Genomic DNA, 25,256 nt, shown 5'->3' with positions numbered 1-25,256 from the left:
ATAAGCATGAGGTGAACGTTAATGTTGTATTTGTTCAAACATATGTACAATAGATAGCTGGTACACAATGCATCATTCACATCTACATTTAGCAGAGTCAAAGGCTTTATGATTACAAGTGTTCTGGTTCATTTTTTTATATCTAGATTTATTATTTATTTAGGAAAACAATCTATTCTATGTAGTCTCTGCTTAAGACTTGCATCATGGAATGTCTGACAAAGATACTGGTTTCCTGTGAATTCCCTGACAAGAAGGTTTTACTTTGGGCCAAGGAAAGTGTGTTATCACTGATTGTCTATTTTGGCTGCCTGTTCAGTTGTATGCAAGAATTGTAGTTCACTTTTTGTCTAGCTAATAAATGTGGTGAGTCTTAGTTGCCACACAGAAGACTCTACCGGCTGACAATGCATGTCGCATGTATTTTGTCTCTCTCCCTTCAAGTATTTTAATTTGAATCTCACTGGCAATGTGAAGACCCTTTGCTGTCTATTCCAAAGTTCTCCTTAATAGCAAAGAGGGTCTCCATAACACATGTTACGTCAATAAGCTTGCAAGGCATCCTTCCTTAAAGGGAACCTGTAATGTCATTTGAATAATTTAAACTGTCCCCAGGTCACAATTAGTGATGCAATGTGCTTCACTAACATGCTTTTTCTATGAAAATCGCTGCTGTACTCATTTGACAAAACCACTTTATATACTTATAACTTACTTGCTCATTCAGTCATAGGGGTGTTCTTTCCTGTATTCAGTCATGGTGGTCGCCGCCTACTCAAATTTGCATTCTGTCCGAGTGTTTGCGTCAACGTCATCTGACTAGTGGTGTTCAAATTCCACGCTTGTACAGTTTTCAGTATTATCCAGCTTGCGCAGTGTGTGTGTGACATCCGGGCTTGCACAATGTGCAGGTTTTAGCCGCGCTTGCGCATTGTCTTGGGGGTCCAGTACAGCCCAGCATCCATCGCTCGCTTTCCCAATGAATGCAGAGGAGAGGGAACGCGCGTGGTTGATACTGGGATGTGACGTGCTGTGAAACCCTGCCCACAGCCCATCAGTCAGTGGGGAGCGCGTCATTGAGTCACGCCCGGCAGCAGCCGTTACTAGACGTGACATCAGCGGATGCCAGAGCCGGCTGCAGCCGAGTCACGTGATGCCTGGTGAACGGTCAGCAATAGTGCCACTCACAGGCAAGACGCACAGCAGAAGGTATTTACAAAAAAACTTATTTCTACATTTTAAATACATTGGGGTATTCTCCATAGTAGTGGATAACCTCTTTAATTAAAACTCCCAGGTCTGGTCTGTATGTTGCCTCTTCAGCTCACTTTTCTAGTAGAGTTGAGCCACCCCCGTAGTGTTCGGGTTTGGTTCGGTTCGTCGAACACCGGTATGTTCGTCGAACTGTTCGTCGAACTGTTCGTCGATGTGTTCGTCGATCTGTTCATCGAACTGTTCGTCGAACACCGTTAAAACCAATGGCAGGCAAACAAAAACACATAGAAACACATAGAAAACACCTTCAAAGGTGTCCAAAAGCTGACAAACTGCTCAGAAGACACAACTAACACATGGAAAAGTGACATATAGTCATGCAAAAAGAAAAGAGGTGGAGGAGTAAAAGGAGGAGGAGACACAGATATAGGCATGTCATGCCCTTCTAAAATCAAGAAAGGCTGGAGTAAAAATCTAAAATCAGCCTACCAACACCCAGACGTTGTGACAAGAAAATTAAAAAAATAAATATCTTTAGGTAGAATGGCGGTTCCATTCAGAACATTTTCCTTACAAGACGTAGTGGTATCCCCGTTGTGAGTTGTGCCAAAAACGGAACCCAATAGATTCGGACTAATCCACCATTTGTCATATCCAAGGGGCAGGTCAGTAAACGACAACATCGACGCAGAACCAAGTACAGTAGTATATACTGTACATCCTTTGACAAGGCAATCAGGCAGGTCAAGAAGTTGGGAAGGGGCACCCTAATGGCCAAAACAGACATTGATGCAGCGTTCCGGTTACTTACTACCTGTGCCTCCGAATAGTGTCCACCTATTGGGCTGCTTCTGGGAAGGAGCATACTATATAGATCGCTATTTGCCCATGGGGTGGTCCAGATCCTGCTCACTATTTGAGGCGTTTAGTTGCTTCCTCGAATGGGTTGTAATGGACGTTTCTAAGGGGGCACATATTATCCATTACCTCGACAACTTCTTATGCCTGGGCCCAAAAGATTCGCCACAGTGTGAATACACGCGGTAGTCCACCTGTGAGAAGGAGAGAGCTGGAGGGAGAGCGGACACCACAGAGCTGAGGGGTTAGATGGAGAACGGAAGAAGGAAAGAGGGCGAGGGAGGTAAGGGAGTACGGTGGAAGGCTGACCTGAGCTCCCCCATGTTCCTGCTGGATGGGGAACAGCCCTTGGAAGAAAAGCCGCTTGCCCATCCCTTTGAGGTTACGGGCGCGAGCGGGCAGAGGGACTACTCTGGAGTGTGAAGCCGATACGGCCAGTCCGTTCCTGCCCGTGCGACCTCCGTGTTGCCGGGTTTGTGCCAGAGCCGCGGTGGACCCTGACGGCCAGCCCCCCTCTCCCAATACTGGTGCCTGTCCGCTGGTGGGTCGAGCCCCACCGCGGTGGAGGCAGGTCTTAGCTCTGTAATTTAAATAGGCTCTGTAATTTGAATGAGTACACTTTAAATCCTTTTACAAGGATATATTGGAGGGCAAGTCTGATGCCAGCAGCCACGGTAATTCCAGCTCCAGTAGCGTCCACTAAAGATGCGGCAGTTAAAAAGCTTTTATAACGATCGAGCTTGGCGGTCCACCACAAGGCGTGCTACCGCCAGTCCCAGCCCCTTTGCCTTGGGGCGCCTCCCCAATGCTCTTCACTGAGTGTCCGGGGAGCCCGAAGCGTTTCCTTTGAAAAAATTAAGTGTCCAAACCACAGGTGGTGTAGCTTGCTTAACAGCTGGGCTACTCCGCTGACTAGCAGACACTGCTACTAGGCCCAATGTATTGCCTGGGCTAGATGCAGTTAAAAATTTGTAATTAGATCTACAGGCGGTGGCTACTCTGCTGACAAGCAGACACTGAAGCTTTGGAGCAGACCTCTGATTCCCAGGCTATAGTATGAGTAAACAGCTCTTCAGACTCAACCATCTGTGTTACCCCAAGCCATAGTGTATGTAGTTTCTTACGGTTAAAAGGGGGGGTAGAGACCCGACCCACCTGGAATTGACGATGCCAACGTCATGTAAAACACAGCAAGGGGACTCCAAAAAGAGTCTCCATTTTTCCAAAAATTGTGGCACAGACACCACTTAAGTGGCATCAATTGTCCCAGAGTTGCTTAAAATGGTTGGTGAGGTGATTTTCCAAAATCCTCAAGCTTTTAGTCTCCCCAGGATGACACAGGTGGGGCAGATGGTGGTTGGCCCGGCCCGCTAGGCCGCATTGTAGCACAGTGAGCTTCGCACTGCAACTTATGCTTCATATCCATGTGACGGTTCAAGCATAAAGTACTCAAACTATTGTTTTTTTGGCCTCTACTTAGCTTTTGGTGACAAATGTTATAGATAACATGAGTTGGGTCATCCTTAGCGATCTCAAAAAATGCCCAGGCTATGCAAGGTTTAGAGCCCATGCGACTCTGCTACTAGCAATACTAGCAAATGATTGACTGGGTTAGATGCAGTAAAAAATTGTTATTAGATACACAGGCGGTGCAGCTTGCATCACAGCTGGGCTACTACATCCAAAGTATTGGTAGACTCTATACTAAATAAGGAAGGAGTCACTGACTGTGGGGGCCCCTCCGTGGGCCGTGGCGATTAGTCATCCCCTTTCGCTGCCCCTTACTCAACGAATTCACAAACATCTCCCGTCGGTTTGGAGTCCCATTATGCCCATCAAAAACTATAGGCCACACAACAAAGCTATCGTTCTTAGGCATCGAAATCGATACCACAGCAAGGTTGTTCCGCCTCCCATGGGAAAAAATACCAAAACATTACACCTGTTCGAGGGTTTTTGTGCAGTATGGAAAGTAACACTACAGCAGATGCAAGTATTACTAGGTCTCCTCGTGTTTCCGAGCTGGGTGATGCCAGTCGGAAGGGTTTTTTCTCGTCATTTATCACCCGCAACAAAAGGGGCATCAAAACCGAGTCATAAAATCAGAATCAGCAGGCAGCTACGGGCGGACGTAGAGGTGTGGAAAATCTTCTTAGAATCATTCAACGGTGACACGTTATTTATGTCAGCAGAACAGTCCGACATTGAACTAAGATTATTCACCGGGGCGGCAGAATCAGGTGGATATGCAGCGATACTAAATAACCAATGGTGCACAAGCTTATGGCCTCCGTATTGGGCAGAACAACTACTGACAAAAAAACAGACACTCCTGGAACTCTTCCCAATAGTGGTAGCAATAGAAATATGGGGCGCGCGCCTGGCTAACAAAAATATACGCTTCATAACAAAAAACACCAGCCTAGCGCACTGCATTAATAAGATGGCATCATCGTCTCTCCCAGTGCTAGGCCTGCTACGCCGACTAGCATTCCTGTGCCTAAAACACAATGTATGGGTCCGCGCTAGCCACGATGCTGAGGGGTCTAACGCTGCTGCTAACGCTTTATCACAATTCAATTGGCAGATTTTCACAGAGCTCCTCCCCAACGCCCACCCATCGGGCACCAGTTGCCCACCCTCCCTATGGGATCTAGTGGCGAACAGTTGATGCCATTAATCAGAGCGTCAGTTGCCCCGTCGACGTGGCAAGCATACGGTAAGGCATGGGAAGAGTGGACATGGGAAGCAGGCAGACGGGTTGACCAATGTGAACAAGCCAGATTACAAGTCACCATAGAATTTCTCCACCAGCTAATGATGAGGGGCATATCAGGGGCGTCAGTGCAGCGGTGGCTGACCGGAGTAGCATTTCACTTCCAACTACTGAATTGGGGAGATGTGAAAAAGAGATTCATCATCAGACAATCCATAAAAGGGTGTAAAAGGGGTCAGCCAAGTCAGGAGTGTAGACGTCCCGTCCCGTGTCACTAAAACTGATTTCTCACATCATATCCCTAACACCATTAACATGCCACTCACAATTTGAAGCAACACTGTCTACTGCATTTGCGATCAACCTTCTTCGGGGCGCTATGCATAAGCGAATTAGTCCCTCAATCCAAAATTACCACCAGTGGAGGCTTATTACACCAGGACGTAGTCATAGCCAATAATGCAATACGTCTATGACGCGCCCCCTGGGCCGTGGAGTACCCAGAACCGGGCCTGTAGATGCTGGGGGTTGTAGTCACCGTGGCGGTGACCCGGTCCGTGACCCAGGTGGTCAATCCAAGGCGTATTTATGTATAAGTTATTTAATGTCCGACTACGCCACCTGTGGAATGCGGTTAATAGAGAGCGCCGCTGCGGAACAGTCCTCTGAAGCTGATGGTTTGGCAGCAAGGGTAGTATAACTCCCCACAGGAAGAGTTAGCTTCAGGGCAGTGTGTGTGGATGATGGTGGTTGTGCAAGGTGTCGTGGTGCAGAAATAACCACAGAGTCCGTACAGTGCAGTCCCAGGGTCTTTACTGATGACACTTTAAACAGGCTTGGACTTGAGTACTGGCTAGTGATAAGAGCCCAGTCAGTCTGTGAGCAAGTACAGAGTCCTCCTGGCCAGGCGGAGATGTAGGCCTGCCGTTTTTGCTATACTCTTTGGCTATTCTGCTTGTAGCTGTGTTGTAGCCCACGTCCCTGAGTGTAACGTGCTGTTCTCACCTGTATGGCTGGCAGCTCGGGCCTTGTGGATGCCTCGCTCCTCCTTGGCGGTACTGGTCCTTCGGTGCTGCTGAGCCTAAGGGCGTCTGATGGGGCCAAGAGACCTGCAATCTCCTGCCCTACGGTATCTGCTGCTGGATCTGGAATCCCCCACAGCCTCGGACTCCGGTGTCCGTTTCTCTGTGTGTTCTGGCTAGGACGAGCTATCTCCAGCTCCAGTCCCTAGCTCCTCACTCCTTCATGTCCTAAACTCAACTCCCTCAACTCCTGACACTGAGACTAACTAACCCTGCCCCCAGATACCAGTTGCCAAGGGGAGGTGCCTCCCCTTGTTGGACTGGCACAAGGAAGTGTTGCATGTATTGTGTTCCTGACCAGGAAACCCCTGCTTGCCTCCAGACATGGCATTACCTCTTTTAAGGGAAGCAATGCCACTGTGGCAACCAGACCCTCTGGGGTGCCACATCTACGCATACACAAATCAAAAACGGTTCCAGCGGGCAGGGGCACTTGGGTACTTCTACAACCCACAAACGGTACACTGAGTCCGGTAACAATATTAAAACATATATAACCATCAGATCGCAAAGTAATTTCTTCCTATCACATTGGATGGAACGCCATTATCAAGATACCAGTTCCAAGCTATATTTAATAAAGGCCTAACATCGGCAGGGAACCACCCCCAAGATTACGGGACACACTCATTCCGCATAGGCACGGCCACGGAAGCAGCAAGAGCAGGACTGTTAGAAATAGAAGTGCAGAGGATAGGGAGATGGCGATCCACGTGTTTGGCGAGATACATAAGACGGGACTTGTTATCCTAACGTGGTTTGTTTCTTTTACAGGTGACGCTAAGCCAACAGTGTGGGTGATAGGCCACTCGTATATATATATTGGGCAGAAAAAAGGGTGAAAGTCTGCCCAGGCTGCAGGAAATTAGAGTTTCATAACACATATTTCAACTGGAGAGGTATTAGAGGCCTGCAATGGCCACAGGTACTAATGGAGGTAATCAAGGCAGGGAGAGAGGCAAGAGGTCCGGTCATCTTAGTTATACAGGCCGGGGGAAACGACCTAGGTCATCACAAGAGCGCAGAACTAATGGCAATAATGAAACTAGACACTGAGCGCTTCAGAGAATTTTTCACAAAACGAACTATAGTATGGTCAGAGATTGTGCCGAGAGTGGTATGGCAAGGCGCGCGAGACATCACGGCCATCGAACGGATAAGGCGGGTAACAAATATTCAGATGGAAAAATTTATAAGAGACAGAGGCGGTGTAGTGATACGACACCGACAACTGGAAGGAGATAAAGCAGGCCTCATATGGCCCGACAGTGTTCACTTAATGGATATTGGACTGGACATATTCCTGTCAGGACTCCAGGACGGAGGGGAACAAGCGTTAAGAGTGATGAATGGGGGTCGGAGTCCTGCATACGAGTACGCAGGATCCTCCGTGGCCTGGAAATAGAAAGTACATGTTGGAGAGTTACACTTGTTGGCCAACTTGCCGGTGTGGAGATACAGGGCATGCTGCAACAAGCTGAATTATTTTGGAAATAAAATGCCTTTCTAATGGAATGAGTATAAAGAGTTAATAAAGCTGTGACCGATCCTCACCCATCCAGTTGTAAGAGTTACATTATTGTATTGTCAAGGAAAGGGGGGCGGTAGGGGGGCTGAGCGTCTGGGTTTGGTTGGGGGTCCCCACAGTCTGCCTAGGCTGGATGCAGTTAAAAATTCTTATTAGATACACAGGCGGTGCAGCTTGCTTCACATCTGGCTACTATGCCCAAAGTATTGCCTGGGCTAAATGCAGTTAAAAATTCTTATTAGATACACAGGCGGTGCAGCTTGCTTCACAGCTGGGCTATTACACCCAAAGTATTGCCTGGGCTAAATGCAGTTAAAAATTCTTATTAGATACACAGGCGGTGCAGCTTGCTTCACAGCTGGGCTACTACGCCCAAAGTATTGCCTGGGCTAAATGCAGTTAAAAATTCTTATTAGATACACAGGCGGTGTAGCTTGCTTCACAGCTGGGCTACTACGCTGACTAGCAGACACTGAAGCTTTGGAGCAGACCTCTGAGTAAACAGCTCTTCAGACTCAACCATCTGTATTACCCCAAGCCATAGTGTATGTAGTTTCTTACGGTTAAAAGGGGGGGGGAGCGACCCAACCCACCTGGAATTGACGATGCCAACGTCACGTAAAACACAGCAAGGGGACTCCAAAAAGAGTCTCCATTTTTTCCAAAAATTGTGGCACAGACACCACTTAAGTGGCATCAATTGCCCCAGAGTTGCTTAAAACGGTTGGTGAGGTAATTTTCCCAAATCCTCAAGCTTTTAGTCTCCCCAGGATGACACAGGGGTAGAAAAGTCCTTGCGGATCCATGATTTGTTCATCTTTATGAACGTGAGTCTGTCTACATTGTCAGTGGACAGCCGCGTGCCCTTATCTGTCAGCACACCACCAGCAGCGCTGAACACACGTTCAGAGAGAACGCTGGCTGCGGGGCATGACAAGATCTCCAAGGCGTGAGTGGCGAGCTCCAGCCATTTTTCCAGATTGGAAGCCCAAAATGAGCAAGGGTCCAGTGACAGTCATGGCTTCGATGTTCACTTGGATATACTCCTATACCATCCTCTCTAGGCGTTGACTATGTGTCAGACTTCTTGTCTCCTGTGGCCTTGCAAAGGATGGTCTAAAAAATTGGTGAAACGATTCCACAAAATTGCTGTTACCAGCAGATACAGTGTTACTGTTACGGTTTGAGTGATGAAGACTCGATAGTCCCACGGTTGGCAAGTTAGAGATTCACTACGTGCACCACTGGTGTTTTGTGGAAAAGCAGATGTAAGATTCTGCAACAGCCTCTGCTGATACTCCTGCATGTGTGAATCTCTTTCTATGGCAGAAATTATTTCGGCAAATTTACTTTTGTACCGAGGATCTAAGAGTGTGGGAACCCAGTAGTCGGGATTACTTCGAATTCTGACAATCCGAGGGTCATGTTGCAGGTAGTGCAGCAAGAAGGCACTCATGTGTCTTGCGCATCCAGGAGGACCAAGTCCTTGTTGTGTTGGTGGCGAGGTAAGAATCATGCTTCCTTCCTCTGCCCTCTCCCCCCAACCTCGCACAACAGAAATGTGATCAAGGTCTCCCTCATCTGATGAGTCTTCCATGCCCATCGCCAGTTCATCCTCCACTTCTTCCTCGGCTCCTGCACCTTCCTCAACAGTTTGGCTGCTACCATGCGCCCTGGTTAATCCCTCTCCCCCACCCTCCCATGCCTGCCGCCTTGGTGCTGCCGACCGTCTGGACCTTGGAGATGTTATCCCTTCCGCATACGACTCCTCCTCTACTTCCTCCACCTCCTCTTGTTCCACCACCTGACTCCGAATTCTGTTTAACGTGTGCTCCAGCATGTAAATCACCGGAATAGTCATGCTGATAATGGCATCGTCAGCACTAAACATCCTCGTCGCCATTTCAAAACTGTGCAGTAGGGTGCATAGGTCCCTGATCTGAGACCACTCCTGCAGCGTGATTTGCCCCACCTATGGATCTCGTTGGCTCAGGCTATACGTCAGAACGTATTGCACCAGGGCTTGTCGGTGCTGCCACAGTCGCTGCAACATGTGCAGAGTTGAATTCCACCGTGTCGGCACATCGCATTTCAGCCGGTGAACTGGCAGACCCAACGACTTCTGTAGAGATGTAAGTCATTGAGCTGCGGGATGCGAACGGCGGAAGTGAGCACACAGCGACCGTGGCCTCTGCAGAAGGCCATCTAGTCCGGGATAGTGGGCTAAAAATTGCTGGACAACCAGGTTCAACACATGAGCCATACAAGGCACGTGTGTGACATTGCCCGGCGAAGGGCCACACCCAGGTTTGCAGCATTGTCGCACACGGCCTTCCCTGGTTGCAGGTCCAGTGGAGACAACCATTCATGAAACTGGGTCTCCAGAGCTGACCACAACTCCTCAGCTGTGTGACTCACATTTCCCAGACATTTCAAAGTAAACACCGCCTGATGCCGTTGAGCCCTGCTGCCAGCAGGTGGCATTACCAGACAGGCTTTGGGTGCAGGTGGGGGACCGAGAGGAGGTTGAGGAGGCAGCAGTGGAGGAACGTCTAGATAAAGAGGATTGACGCACAACTCGTGGGGACGCAAGACTTGGACAGCAGCCACTTGTCCTGCTGTCACCATAATTACCCAGGGCCCAGTCAGCGACATGTAACGCCCCTGTCCATGCCTAATCGTCCAAGTGTCTGTGGTGAAATGCACCCTGTCACACACAGAGTTTCTCAAAGAAGCGGTGATGTTGTGTGCGACATGCTGGTGTAGCGCAGGCACACCTTTCTTTGAGAAGTAGTGGCGACTGGGCATCTGGTACTGGGGCACTGCGACGGACATAAGGTCTCGAAAATCCTCTGTGTCCACCAGGCGGAAAGGCAGCACTTCTGTAGCCAACAGCTTGCAGATAGTGAAATTCAACCTCTTAGCTTTGTCATGGCTAGGAGGAAATGGTCTTTTACTTGTCCACATCTGAGGGACCGAGGTCTGGCTGTTGTGCTTAGACGGGGTTGAGTAGGGTGTCCCCGGCAAACTGCCGGTCTGTGAGGAAGATGCAGGTGGACATGTTAGGTTGCCTTGATCCAAAGGTGGTGCTCTCGATGTTGGAGAGCGCTCAACACCAGCTGGTGTTTCCACTTCCAAATGAAATGATGACCTGCCAATCACACTGGCTGTTGCGGGTAAAGAGGTGGCAGGTCTGCGTCCAAAAACATGTGTGACTGCTGTCCCCCCAGTCACAGAGGATGAAGAGGCCGCGGATGCACAAGATGGGGCAGACGGTGGTTGGCCCAGCCCGCTAGGCCGCATTGTAGCACAGTGAGCTTCCCACTGCAACTTATGCTTCATATCCATGTGACGGTTCATGCATGAAGTACTCAAACTTTGGATTTTTTGGCCTCTACTTAGCTTTTGGTGACAAATATTACAGATAACATGAGTTGGGTCATCCTTATCGATCTGAAAAAATGCCCAGGCTATGCAAGGCTTAGAGCCCATGTTACCTGAAGAGTCGCCACGACTTGTGGTCAGAGGCAGAGTTGTGGTTGAGGATGCAGTTGTTGACATGCTTCCGGTACTCCGTCTCTGTCCAGGAAGGCGCAACCTAACCTCGTCGTCAATAGCATCCTCCTGCACCTCCTCTGCTGACCTCATCGACTGGCTGACTGTGGGCTGACAGTAAGTGGGATCTCCAACCTCCTCATCATCACCCTGTGTGTTCTCACACCCGTCGTCCTCAGAGCCAACTTCTTCCTGCCCTGACCGAAAAGTCAAGATGTCGCTCCAATCAGGTATGTGAATCTCATCATCGTCTTCATCATTGTCTCCACCAACAGGAGTTACAGTTTGGGAACGAGGGTCTACATTATGCTCAGAACCTTCTTCTTCTGGTCCTGGATCCGACTCATAAACATTCTGAGCATCAGTGCAGATCATTTCCTCGTCTGGATTCACAGAAGCTCTGGAGCAGACCTCCGATTCCCAGGCTATAGTATGAGTAAACAGCTCTGCAGACTCAACCATCTGTGTTACCCCATACTCAGATGGGCAGCTGGAGACTTGGGAGCTGTGAGGAAGCAAATGCGATTGGGGTGACACCTCTGAGGACTGGAGTATTTGTGATGTTGAAGTTGAGGTGGAGGAGAGCCCACTTGAAGGAGCACTTGATATCCGTTGAAGCACCTGCTGTTTTTGTACCTCATCTGGAATTTGTAGCGATGGGGTTTTCCGTAAGAAAGGGATCGTATCACTGGGCTAGATGCAGTAAAAAATTGTTATTAAATACACAGGTGGTGTAGCTTGGTACAGATGGGCTACTCCACTGACTACCAGACACTGCTACTATGCCCAAAAGATTTTACTTGGCTATATGCAGTAAAAAATTGGTATTAGAAACACAGGTGGTGTAGCTTGCAACACAGATAGGCTACTCCACTGACTAACACACACTTCTAGAGGCCCAAAAGGATTGGCTTAGGTACATTTAGCCAAATGCTGTGAAAAACATTTGCACAGCACTGGCACAGACCTGCCTAGCAAAAAGTGCTAGGAACTGCTGTAACCTAGCCCTCAAAAGGGCAGCAATTACAACTAGTCCCTACTCCCTAAACCTATCTGTCTATTTAACAGCAAATTCGCTTGCAATTCACACAGTTAGAAAGTATAGCGCCCACAGCAGCAGCGGTGCCGTCTAACACTCAGCTGCAGCAGTGAGAAAATGGTGGCGACGGGGAAAATGGCTTGGTCTTATAGGGCAAGGACATGTGACATATACAGCCAATGACACATGGCCTTGCTTGTGTGAAAAAAAAGCACTTTGCTGCATGTGTGCGCTGCTGATAGACTGACAGATTGCACCTCCCCACTGTAAATGCGGGAAAGAAAAAAAACTGGAGATCGGCATTATTTCTGCAGAGATCCATCCCCTGCCCCTCCCCTCGCCCACTCTACACTGAAACTGTCTATTAACATTGATTAACAGTATTACTGTGAAAAATCCAGTTACAATTTTGGTGCACGAACAGTTATGGAACAAAAACTCGAACAGCCGAATTTTTTGCAAATCGTTCGGGTTCGTCGAACGGCTCGAACACCGCCCAAAACAGCTTGAATTTGAAATTGGCGAACAGTTCGAGTCGAACACCACTCATCTCTATTTTCTAGCTGTCCAGGTTACATCTTGTAATATTTTACCTTAAGGGAATAATAATAATCTTTATTTTTATATAGTGCCAACATATTCCGCAGCGCTTTACATACATTAACATCACTGTCCCCATTGGGGCTCACAATCCCTATCAGTATGTCTTTGGAGTGTGGGAGGAAATACGTCTACTTAATAGCATAGGTGCCCCAAGCCCTACCTTTACTGGAAAAGGTCCTTTTTCAGACTTAAGAAATAAAAGTTGCAAAATGCCATCTTTACATAATGATGTTTCATCTATTGATGTATTTGTTAATCTACTATCCAAGGATTTGGAAAATCTTGAAAAGAAAAAATGCTTTACGCAATTTAACTGCACAAAAGACGAAATGCAGGCAATCAAGAGCCTGGAACAGGGCCACCACATTGTCATTAAACCCTCTGACAAGGGTGGCAATGTGGTGGTCCTGGACCTTGAACAATATAAAACCATGTGCGGGAATATTCTACAAGATAGAGAATGCTATGAGATACTAAAAAAGAACCCCATGCAAGAGTTCCATAAAGAATTACAAACTCTCCTTGAGGATGGTTTAAGATCACAAGTCATTGATAAGAATGAGTATGACTTCATGCTCCCAAAGAACCCTATATTAGCTACTTTCTATGGTTTGCCTAAGGTTCACAAGGGCACAAGCTCGTTAAAAGGCAGACCTATTGTATCAGGAGTTTGGACCCTATGTCAAAATTTGGGGATTTATATTGATCGGATCCTCAGTCCATTTGTAACATCTCTTCAATCACACACCCGTGATACCGCAGACCTCCTTTTGAAACTGGAAGTCTGACGATCGATCCGAATACGATTCTGGCCAGTATTGACGTTGAGGCCCTTTATTTCTCAATTCCACATCAGATGGGCATTATAGCAGCTAAACATTATCTCTCCAAAAGGAGTATACAATGTCAGGCACACAGTGATTTTGTCTTAAGAGCACTGCATTTTTGTCTCACAAAAAACTTTCTTATTTTTGACCTTAAGTACTTCCACCAGCTCAGGGGCACTGCGATGGGTAGCCCGTGTGGCCCATCATATGCAAATTTGCTCCTGGGCTGGTTGGAGGAAACTACAGTCTTCGGTGAGAACGGCCCCCGATTCATCGAAATGGTGGACATGTGGGCGCGCTATATTGCTGATATATTCTTAATTTGGAAAGGGACCCCGGAAGAATTTTTGATCTTTGTGAAGTATCTCAATATCAATTCTATTGGATTGAGATTTATCAGTGAGCACAGTCCCACATGTCTGCCATTTCTTGATATCCTCATTAAAAAAAACTGAGGATGGCTGTCTCGAGACCTGCACTTACAGAAAGCCGACAGCGACAAATGCCTTGTTGCGTTGGGAGAGCAGTCACCCCACCCCCTTGAGAAGGGTTATCCCTAGAGGACAGTATTTACATATACGTAGGAATTGCTCGAATGACAAGATTTTTAAACAACAGGCGGATGACTTGGGTAGTAGATTTTTGGAAAGGGGTTATCCCAAAAAGGTTCTCTATGATGCATATAACACCACCAAGACAGTCAATAGAACGGATCTCCTGACACCAAAAAAGCGGCCTGAAAATGATAATGTGGTGAGATTCATTACCACATTTAGTAATGGGGCAACAGAGGTTAAACAGATTCTCCAAAAACACTGGCCCATCTTGGATATGGATGAGGATATATCTCCCTTTTTCGGCAGTTACCCACACATCACCTATAAGAGGGGTCGCTCATTGCGAGATAGACTGGTACATAGCCATTTTTCAGTTCCCTGAAATGAAATGTGGCTCAAATCTGATTTAAAAGGCTCATTTAACTGTGGAAACTGTGTTGCCTGTACTTCTATGACTAATGCCAAAACTTTCACTGGTACCAATGTGGAGAAGGAATTTGCCATCAAGGATTTCATCAACTGCCAAACACAGGGCGTCATCTACAAGGGCACCTGCGAGGGTGGCCTTGAGTATATAGGAAAAACGAGACGTGAACTAAGGCACAGAGTGGGTAAACATATTGGTGACATCCTGCATAAAAGAGACACCCCTATAGCTAGGCATGTCAATGAATTCCATGGTGGTAATACAACTGTGTTCAAATTTATAGGCATGGAGAGAATAGCTAAACCATATCGGGGGGGAGACTGGGACCGTCTACTTTTAGAGAAAGAATCAAAGTGGATTTTTCGGTTAAAGACCATATCCCCTCGGGGACTTAATGAGCAGCTAACCTATAGCTGCTTTATTTAATATTCTCTGAATATATGCCTAGTTCTGATATGTTATGACAGGTACTAACCTAAAAATACCCTCTAAAAAGAAATAAATGCCTTCTACATAATATGATTCAGAATGTGTTCCTCCATAATTACAAATTGAGAAAGTATTGATGTGGTCCATGTCATCATTTTATTGATGTATAGGGTGCCTGAAACCTATAGGGTGCCTGAAATGTATTTTACACTGGGTAACGCAGGCCCCTTCATTTGTACAAGAGCATCGTGCGCACGTTGCAGTTTGGGGGCAATAATATGATTTTGGACTGCAGCCCCCGTCGCATTGATGGATGAGGGGGCGATATATGCGTTGCGTTCATTGGGGCAGGTGCCCTTTTAATACACAATTGAGCTTTAGCTCTATGGGGACTAATATGATGTGGAGCGCACGATGCGTTCCACCAAATTGGATGTGACGGCGATTCACATAGGTGGAGCGCACAATGTGCGCGGTGCGTTCCACCTAGACAGGATGTGACGTTGGTTGCAATGACGCACCGGATGTGACGGCGATTCACACAGGTGGAGCGCACAGAACTCGCATTGCGTTCCACCTGAATAGGATGTGATGTCGGTACGACGACGCACCCGATGTGACGTCTCTTTTCCCATATGCGCACCGGAAATGACCCCGGCCAGAATGTGTGGAGCGCATTCTTGCGGTCCACAGGATGTCCAGGACTTGCGGACTGCGAATTTTGGGCGTCATTTGGAATAATGTGATTTGATTAGGCGTTATACCCAAATAGGACCACTGTAGAAGGTAGGACATTCCTCTGATTGGCCCATGAGGCTGTTATTATTTGAAATTGATCCAATCCTGGCATAGAAACATATAGGGTGGGGGAGGTTCCTACTTAAAAGCGCCCTATTTAATGGAGCGCATTTTCTGATACTCAACTACCTGTTTATCCCATCCATAATCTGGAGGGTGGGTCTTTTTCCTTTATTCTTGGTATGGAGTTGCATGTGCCAATCCCCTGAAGACTCAAAATCCTGAAGAAACGCGTCGGGAGGCACTAATAGGGCCAGTTCAGAGCTGTACTAGCATATCAGGGTCAGCTGTGGACTGCCCTTGTAAGGGCGGGAGTTCTTGGGGTCTTAGGGCCATCTCTAAGCTATAGGGACTGGCAGGGACAACAAATGATGAGAACTCCACCACCAACAGGGAATCCTGAGAGGGCCCAAAGGATATAGAGGACAAAAACCGAATATGGGTGAGATCTTTCTTATTTAAACCTTTGGACACTCAAATGTTATATGTATATGAGTCTGTTCAGCATAGAGACTCGTGTGTACTGAGACCCTATTAATTATTTTGACCACTGTCAATAATTGTACTCTTACAGGGAAAAGGGTTATCAGTCCGTTTTCTCTTACGATTTTAATATGTTTGTCTACCAGTAATAATCCTTTTTTAAAAAACAATTCAGTAAAAGTTACGTTTTAAATCCCCAATTTTGCTGTCTTTTGACAAAACTGCTTTTGTGGATATTGGAAGAGATCTTTTGGGATCTTTTCCTATGCTTTGGCATCAATATATATTTTTTTGCTTTATTGTGTTTCACACCAAGCTATGGCTGGGTTCTTGTCTACAGATCTTGACACAGATTATTGGTTAATAGAGGCTAAAGAAGTATTCTTAGAGAAAGTTTATACTCAGAAAAAATATACACCGACTTACAATGTTGCGTTCAAAGAATTAACTCGAATCTATAAAGATAGGATCTCATCTTGGTGGGAAGTCCAGAGTCTTGAAAGTTACATAAAAGCCAATATAGTCCCACGAGGACTTCGGATTACATTGAATCCGGGCAATCGGCACAGGACTCCGGGCATCATCACCAAATGGGAAAAGGAGGCAAAGAATAGTTCTATTCGACTAATGACAATCTTGCTTGAGGAAGAAAAACAAATACTGGTAGGCCTTAATGATAAATTGAGAGAGCAGATTGACATAGCAAAATATTTTTCACATGAGACAGATTTTGGAACAAGGGAGAGTAAATTACAGGGGACTATTGAACGTTTCCAATACCACATAAGAGAAAGGAAACATAAGCAGTACTTACGAGACCTGCAGGATTTTAAAGATAACAAAGCCTACCTTTTTCTTAATAACAAATCTTTGTCTATAGAACCAGAGGTAGATATATCATCTACAGATACTGACCTCTCCGATATAGAAGGCAGGACAAAACCTGAAAGGGGAAAAAATAGAGGTAGAGGCCGAGGTCGAGACAGAGGCCGGGATAGGCAATACACCACTCAAGGCCCCCGTTTCTTAGACTCGGCCTATCCACTGAGAAACCGCATGAACCTGGGAAGATCCCAGTATCAGAATTAGACTCAAAGGTAATTAACCTTTCATCTAGGGTTGTCAGTGAAACTGAATAGATTGTCCTGAGTAAAGGTCTCTCCTTTGTCCCTACTTCAGATCTTAATATTTTTGAGAACGTTAAGGATTAACACCTTTTTGCCAGAAACTTAAGATGGTGTAAGTTCTTTGTAAAACAGGATAAACGCTCATGTGACTAATTAGATAACCATTGGATATGCTCCTGGAAATATGTCTACTTAATAGCATAGGTGCCCCAAGCCCTACCTTTACTGGAAAAGGTCCTTTTTCAGACTTAAGAAATAAAAGTTGCAAAATGCCACCTTTACATAATGATGTTTCATCTATTGATGTATTTGTTAATCTAGTATCCAAGGATTTGGAAAATCTTGAAAAGAAAACATGCTTTATGCGATTTAACTGCACAAAAGACGAAATGCAGGCAATCAAGAGCCTGGAACAGGATCGCCACATTGTCATTAAACCCTCTGACAAGGGTGGCAATGTGGTGGTCCTGGACCTTGAGCAATATAAAACCATGTGCGGGAAAATTCTACAAGATAGAGATACTAAAAAAGAACCCCATGCAAGAGTTCCATAAAGAATTACAAACTCTTCTTGAGGATGGTTTAAGATCACAAGTCATTGATAAGAATGAGTATGACTTCATGCTCCCAAAGAACCCTATATTAGCTACTTTCTATGGTTTGCCTAAGGTTCACAAGGGCACAAGCCCATTAAATGACAGACCTATTGTATCAGGAGTGGGGAGCCTATGTGAAAATTTGGGGATTTATATTGAACGGATCCTCAGTCCATTTGTAACATCTCTTCAATCACACACCCGTGATACTGCAGACCTCCTTTTGAAACTGGAAGGTCTGACGATCGGCCCGAATACGATTCTGGCCAGTATTGACGTTGAGGCCCTTTATTCCTCAATTATACATCAGATGGGCATTATAGCAGCTAAACATTATCTCTCCAAAAGGAGTATACAATGTCAGGCACACAGTGATTTCATCTTAAGAGCACTGTGTGACGCCTCTTTCTCGGAAGCCCCTTTGCCCTGGGAGATGGGGGACTCGGAGTCGGGTCCTGTGATGGAGAGATGGGGTGCAGCCGTGGCCCGGACCCGCTCCGTGCCCAGGACCGTCACATTAAAAAGGATGGTACGGGCTTATCCGGGTTGAGTGGCTGATCTCGACTACGCCACTTGTGGCACCTGGTGAAGGCCACCAGCGCCGCTGCAGTCCGCTGAGGCATGGTGTTATCGCAGCCGTCGTTGTTACTACTCCCCACAGGCGGAGCAGGGCCTCAGGGCAGAGAGACAGGGTGAAGGGGGGTTGTAGTTTAGAAAGCCTGCGTAGTGCGGTGTAGTGCAGAATAAAGAGTCCGGAGCCCATAGGGGTGACCTTCCAAGGCTTTACTCACATGAGAGATGGCAGAAGGAAGGCGACTCCCTGCTCCTCGCAGAGTTCTGCGGTCAACCGAGACGAAGGGGGTCCGACAACCTCCGAGTAAGTCCAGTGTTTAATCAGGACCCCGCACCAGAGTGTTCCTAAACTACAGACCGACTGCTTTCCTGTCTGTGTGTGTAGATAGGCCTGGTCTCCCTTAGAACTCCTCTCAGAAAAAGGGCACAGGTGGCAGCTCCGCTCCTTCCGATACCCGGTGGGATCCTCAGGGCCTACCGGACTTCCCTGACCAGGACGTGGAGTAGCAAGGTCGGTTGTCGGGGGCCGGTACCCCTCTTACAGCCAGACTCTCTCTGAGTATATCAGGTGGTGAGGACAGGTGGCGTATACCGCTTCGTCTGCATCCTCCCTGGGATCCATTTGCTGTGGAGCTACACTCCTAAGCTCGGGGCCTTCTTGGTCGTGGTCCCAGACCGGGTTGAGACATTTCTTGTCTACAACCTACCCCTCGACCCAAGGCCAAGGTACGAGGTCCGTTTCTCCATCCGCTGCAGGTCCACACAGGATCCAAGTTCAGGGTGGGAGATCACAGTAATTGACAGCTCAAAGACCCAAAACCAAAAAATGGCTTTTTATTAAATATGAAATCTAAAGTGTCACTAAAATGTGAGTCCTCCACCCTCGCCCACTAAATAATTCCCCTAGCTCTTGGTTCCCCAGTCTCCCTGTAACCAGGAGGGCAGCACCTAGTGCATTCTAACCCCCTCTGGTGGAGAAATGTGGTGTTGGATGTGGAGGTGGAGTCCTGACCATCACACTGTTCTTACCTCAGAGGAGGAACACTACACTCCATTAAAGAAGTGCAGCATCCCTGTAGCGGTCGAACCCTCAGGGGCGCCACAACTGCATTTTTGTCTCACACTCAAATAACACATCCTAGATCTGAATGAATTAAATATTCCCATTGAATATTTTGTTCTGTACAAAGTTGAATGTGCTGACAACAAAATCACACAAAAATCATCAATGGAAATCAAATTTATTAACCAACGGAGGCCTGGATTTGGAGTCACCCCCAAAATTAAAGTGAAAAAACACACTACAGGCTGATCCAACCTTGATGTAATGTCCTTAAAACAATTCAAAATGAGGTTCAGTATTGTGTGTGGCCTCCACGTGCCTGTATGACCTCCCTACAACACCTGGGCATGCTCCTGATGAGGTTGCGGATGGTCTCCTGTGGGATCTCCTCCCAGACCTGGACTAAAGCAACCGCCAACTCCTGGACAGTCTGTGGTGCAACGTGAAGTTGGTGGATGGAGCAACACATGATGTTCCAGATGTGCTCAATCGGATTCAGGTTTGGGGAACGGGCGGGCCAGTCCATAGCTTCAATGCCTTTGTGGCACCCCAGGTCTGGTCGCCACAGTGGCAGCAATGTCATGTCTGAGAGCAGGTGGGAGGTTCCCTGGTTAGGGACAATTAGCATGCAGCATCTCCTGTCTCAGTCCAGGGAGGGGAGAAATCTGCCCTTTATAAACTGGATCTGGGGCGGGGTTAGTAAGTCAAGCCAGAGAGAAGTTCCAGACAAGTTGCAGATAGGGACAGGTCAGCAGCAGGCTGAGGAGTCCCTGTAGGCAGAGGAGGAACACAAGGTCAGGAGGGGAGCTAGCAGAGCTCATCCTGGCTAGAGACTTACAAAGCCGGACACTGGAGTCCGAGGCTGTGAGGGTTATAAGCCCAGCAGCAGAAAACCACCACGCAGGGGACTTCAAGTCCTCTGGCCCAAGGAAGCCCGGAGGCTCAGCCGCACGAGAGGGACCACTACTGCCCCGGAGGGGTGAGAAGCAGGGAAGGCCCGAGTCGCCATTCATACGGGTGAGAACAACACGGTACACTCAGGGACGTGGGCTACCACCACACTTCAGCGGGATAGCCAAGAAAGAGTGAAGTCAGCATGGTAGACCTACAAACTCCCCCTGACCAGCGGGATTTCCCAGTTGCTCTCAGACTGACCAGGCCTCCTTTGTTAACCTGTATTCCGGAAGAGTCCCTTAATACCGCCAACAGTAAAGACCCTGAATTGCATGACAGACTCCGTGTGGTTACTGCTGCTCCCGCGCACCATCACTACCAACATCCCTATTTACTGCCCTGAGGCTATACTCTTCCCGTGGGGAGTTATACTATCCTCTGCTGCACCCACAACACCAGCCTCAGCAGTCTGCCCTGCAGCGGCGGTTCACTCTGACCGCAATCCACAGATGGCGTAGTCGGACATTTAACCACAAAACCCTATAAATACAGTAGACCGGCATTTGGGTTGACACCCTGAGCCACGGGACTGGGTCCCCGCCACGCAAGGACTACAACCCCCAGCATCCACAACGGGTCCGGTTCCGGGTATCCCCACACACACGTGGCCCAGGGGGCGCGTCAACTTTTTGGCGCAGTCGGCAGGATTTCGTCCCCCCCACCAATGGGTACTGCGTGCCTGAAGAAAGACTGCAATACTTACCTTGGTGGAGTTTCCCGCCATCCTCAGCTGTTTCCCACCATCCGCAGCCATTTTCCCGCCATCGGGCGCCATCTTTGGGACGCCGCGCGGGAAGAAGAGGGGCGTGGGCAACGAAAGCGCTCGAGAACTGGAGGACTTCCCGAGGCGCCGACAGAAGAGGATCCCACCGTCCAGAGGGAAGCCAACGGACCACTACGACCAGGATGGACAACCCATCTGCCGCCGATGCAGCCAGCCAGGACATATTGCGAGGCACTGTAATTTAAACGAGCCCAACCTGGGGCAGAGGGCCAACCCCCAGGTATAAGATCATCAGGCCCATCAAACTGGCGTGACAAGTATGTGGGGGGACGACCGGTCTTGCCTGTGGTACTGGATGGCATTCCCATGAGTGCACTGTTGGACACCGGGTCACAGGTAACCTCCATCCCCTATGTACTTTTTAAGCGGTACTGGAATGACTCGGATATTACCCGCTACCCAGATAATGACTTGAGCATCATCGCCAGCAGTGGGCAGCCCGTGCCGCAGGTGGGGTTCAAGGAGATGACCATCAAAATTGGTAAAGTTGAACTGCCGGCGCAAGGACTGATTATTGTGGACATTGACCGTCGTGAAAGTCACCCTAAAATAACCTTGGGTACTAACGTTATTGAAAATTGTCTTTCAGAGATAATTGTTATATTACAGCAGGTTGCAATGAATGCCAGCTCCAGCCAGCGGCGTGTCTTACAAAAAGAGATCAGAGCCCTGATGAAGCGGCAACAGGTAGAACTGTCTGGTGGTGAGATTGGTAGCGTTAGGATGAGTGACCCGTTCCCTATCGCCATGCCCCCAAAAGGTGAAATGATGATCTGGTGCCGGACTGCAATCGGGTTAAGAGGTAGAGACTACCAAGCTATGGTAGAACCCGTTTACTCGGACAGTAGGCCCACCATTTTGACAGCACGGGGGGTGGTCGATGTACGCCATGGGAGGGTACCAGTCCGCATCCTAAACATTGGGGAAAGAGAAGTATACTTGCCCCGGTATGCCACTCTAGCCAAATTGTTCACCGTTAACCAGAACTCTGTAAAGGCCGTGGAACCCTTGCCTCCATCTCAACCAGAGGGGGGTAACGGCTCCAAGAAACAAATGGAGGACTGGTGTCAGAAACTGCATGTGGGCACCGACTCCACTCCCTCACACCAAAAACAGGGAGTCTACTGGGTGGTTCAGCAGTACGAAAGGGTCTTTAGCAAACACCCGCTAGACTTTGGGCAAGTAAAGGGGGTAGAACACCAAATCCCCACAGGAGACCATCCACCCATAAAAGAGAGATACCGGCCCGTACCCCCTGCACACTATCAAAATGCCAAGGGTATGTTACGAGAAATGAAGGAGACTGGGGTGATCAGGGATAGCTGTAGCCCCTGGGCAGCTCCTCTAGTTCTGGTAAAAAAGAAAGATGGCACGATGAGGATGTGTGTAGACTATAGAAAAGTCAACAGAATAACACACAAAGATGAGTACCCGTTACCTAGGATAGAGGAGTCTTTGGCTGCATTAAAATCTGCTAACTTCTTCTCTACTTTGGATCTCACTAGCGGGTACTGGCAGGTTCCTGTAGCAGAGTCAGACAAGGAGAAGACCGCCTTCACCACCCCGATGGGTCTCAGTGAATTCAACTGTATGCCGTTGGGACTCTGCAACGCACCAGGGACCTTCCAGGGGCTGATGGAGTGCTGTCTGGGGCACAAAAATTTTGAGACGTCCTACTCTACCTGGACGATGTCATCGTGTATTCCAAGACCTATGAGGACCATCTAAAGCACCTGGTAGAGGTGTTCGATGCCCTGGCAGGCTTCGGCCTAAAGGTAAAGCCCTCCAAGTGTCATCTACTGAAGCCAAAAGTACAGTACCTGGGACACGTGGTGAGTGCTGACGGAGTAGCCCCAGACCGTGACAAGATCACGGTGATTAAGGACTGGCCAAGACCCTCCAGCATAAAGGAAGTGCGGCAGTTCCTCGGGTTGGTAGGCTACTACCGAAGATTCATCTCCGGGTTCACCAAAATGGCAGCCCCTATGCAGGACCTCCTGTTAGGTCAGTCAAAGACTAAAAGTCAGAAGCTGCCCTTTAAGTGGGACAAGCTGGAGGAGGAGTCTTTCCGCCAGCTGAAGATGGCCCTCACGGGGGATGAGATCCTGGCCTACCCTGATTACGGCCAGCCTTTTATCCTCCACACCGACGCCAGTAACGTGGGGTTAGGAGCCGTACTGTCCCAGATCCAGCAGGTCAGAGAACGGGTAATTGCTTATGCTAGCAGAAAGCTGAGACCCACAGAGAGAAACCCTGAGAATTATAGCTCCTTCAAGCTAGAGTTCCTTGCAGTGGTGTGGGCGGTCACCGAACGCTTCAAGCATTACCTGGATTCTTCTAAGTTCACTGTGTACATGGACAACAACCCGTTGACACACCTGGACACTGCAAGACTTGGTGCCCTAGAGCAGAGATGGATGGCCCGGCTGTTCAATTATGAATTTACCATCAAATACCGGACAGGGTGCGCAAATGCCAACGCAGATGCATTGTCCAGAATGCCTCACTTGCAGGACGGGGGAGAGGATCCAGAAGAACTGGAAGAATTTGAACTCCCTGCATTCCACCATCATGGGATCACCCAGTGTTCCCACTGCGTAAAGGAGAGGTGCTCTGCCACCGCTACGTTCAATCCCTTACCCCACCACAGCTGGGCAGAGACACAAGATAGTGACCCCGCAGTCCGCCTGGTAAAAGAGATGCTGACCCAGGCTGATGCCCACCTTGATCCGGATGCTCCAGAAGAGACCAAACAGCTGTGGAAGGAGAGGAGCAAGCTGTTTCTCTACGAGGGGAGGCTATGCCGCAGAACCGTCAACTCTCGAACACACGAGCTGACCTGACAGGTAGTGGTCCCAAGGCGGGATGCGGCTATGGTCCTAGAAGCATACCATGACGGAGCAGGGCACTTTGGATGGAAGAAGCTGGAGTTCCTGTTGCGTGAGCGGTTCTTCTGGGTAGGCATGAGAGGGGCTATAGAGAGATGGTGCAGAGACTGTGGCCCGTGCAACATAAGGAGGAAGGACCGCGGCAGCCAAAAGACTCCCCTGCAGCCCATCATCACAAAGCAGCCCCTTGAGCAACCACTTAAAGCTGGCTCCAAGCAGATCGGGATACGTCTACGCTCTCACAATCGTAGATCACTACTCCCGGTTCCTAGTGGTGGTCCCTGTCAAAGACTTAACAGCTCAGACGGCCGCCAGAGCCTTTCAGCAGCATTTCTGCCGCCCACACCGGTATCCAGAGCAAGTGTTGACTGATCAAGGTCCAGCGTTCGAGGCTGAAGTCTTCCAGGAATTCTGCAACCTGTATGGCTGCAAGAAGATAAGGACAACGCCTTACCACCCCCAAACTAACGGTATGTGTGAGAAAATGAACCAGGTAGTAATAGACCTGCTCAAGACGTTGCCCCTGGAGGAACGCAGCCTGTGGCCTGAGAAACTGCCGGATCTGGTGGACTTGTATAACCATATCCCAGTAAATTCTACCAACTGCACCCCAGCTTACCTAATGAGAGCAAGACCTGGTAAGCTGCCAATTGACCTGGAGATGGGAGTCCTGACACCCGAGGACACCTCACCAGAAGCAGACTGGGACACAGAATGACAGCAGCAGTACCGGAAAGTACAGGAGAGTGTGGAGCGAAGTTTGTCTCAAGCAAGGGAGAGGCAAGAGAGGAATTGCAACCAGCATGCTCCTGCTGCTCCCCTGGCACCTGGAGAGCAGGTCTTGAAGAGGAAGAGACGACTCCGCAAGCTGGATGACGAGTGGGAGAAAGACCCATACACCGTACTGCCCTCAAGCCATGAAAACCCAAAGGTATGTGTTATCAGTAAGGATGGAGGAGAGACCACAGCGACTGTCTCCAGAGACCACCTGAAGAAGTGTCCCGAGCAGCCGCAAAGCGCTGATGAAGACCAAGATAGCCCTCAAACCGCAGAGGAAAGGGAAGAAATGGTCAGTACAGTGCTCGGAGAATTTCCCCGGTCCTGGACACAAATCAACAATGCTATAGTGGTACCCGTCCTTACCTTTCTCCGGC

This window comes from Phyllobates terribilis, unplaced genomic scaffold (genome assembly GCF_046119375.1).
Source record: "Phyllobates terribilis strain yellow unplaced genomic scaffold, ASM4611937v1 Scaffold_8__6_contigs__length_399053987, whole genome shotgun sequence".
NCBI classification, from domain to species: domain Eukaryota; kingdom Metazoa; phylum Chordata; class Amphibia; order Anura; family Dendrobatidae; genus Phyllobates; species Phyllobates terribilis.
The sequence above is the reverse complement of the archived record's forward strand: the minus strand, read 5'-3'. Positions refer to the sequence as shown.